Source organism: Acanthochromis polyacanthus, chromosome 17 (assembly GCF_021347895.1).
Source record: "Acanthochromis polyacanthus isolate Apoly-LR-REF ecotype Palm Island chromosome 17, KAUST_Apoly_ChrSc, whole genome shotgun sequence".
NCBI classification, from domain to species: Eukaryota; Metazoa; Chordata; class Actinopteri; family Pomacentridae; genus Acanthochromis; species Acanthochromis polyacanthus.
Window position 1 is genome coordinate 34,982,481 of NC_067129.1, and position 267 is coordinate 34,982,747.

Consider the following 267-nt stretch of genomic DNA (forward strand, 5'->3'; position numbering starts at 1 on the left):
TCAATGTGTTTGCGTCTCATTATTGTACTCTTTTACAAGAATAAACTTTATTACAGAGTGAGAATATTCTTTTAAATCACTTCTGAACACCCACTTTTATAGACTTGTCAAGTTTACTTTTAGATTTAATTAGTTTTATTATTCTACTCTGCACTATGTCCTGTTTATTTTATGGGTCATTCCAGAATTTGAGGACATTTTACGTTCCACAAATCTTATTTCAAATAATCCATGTACAAAATGCTAAAACATGCAGTTGTGTAAATT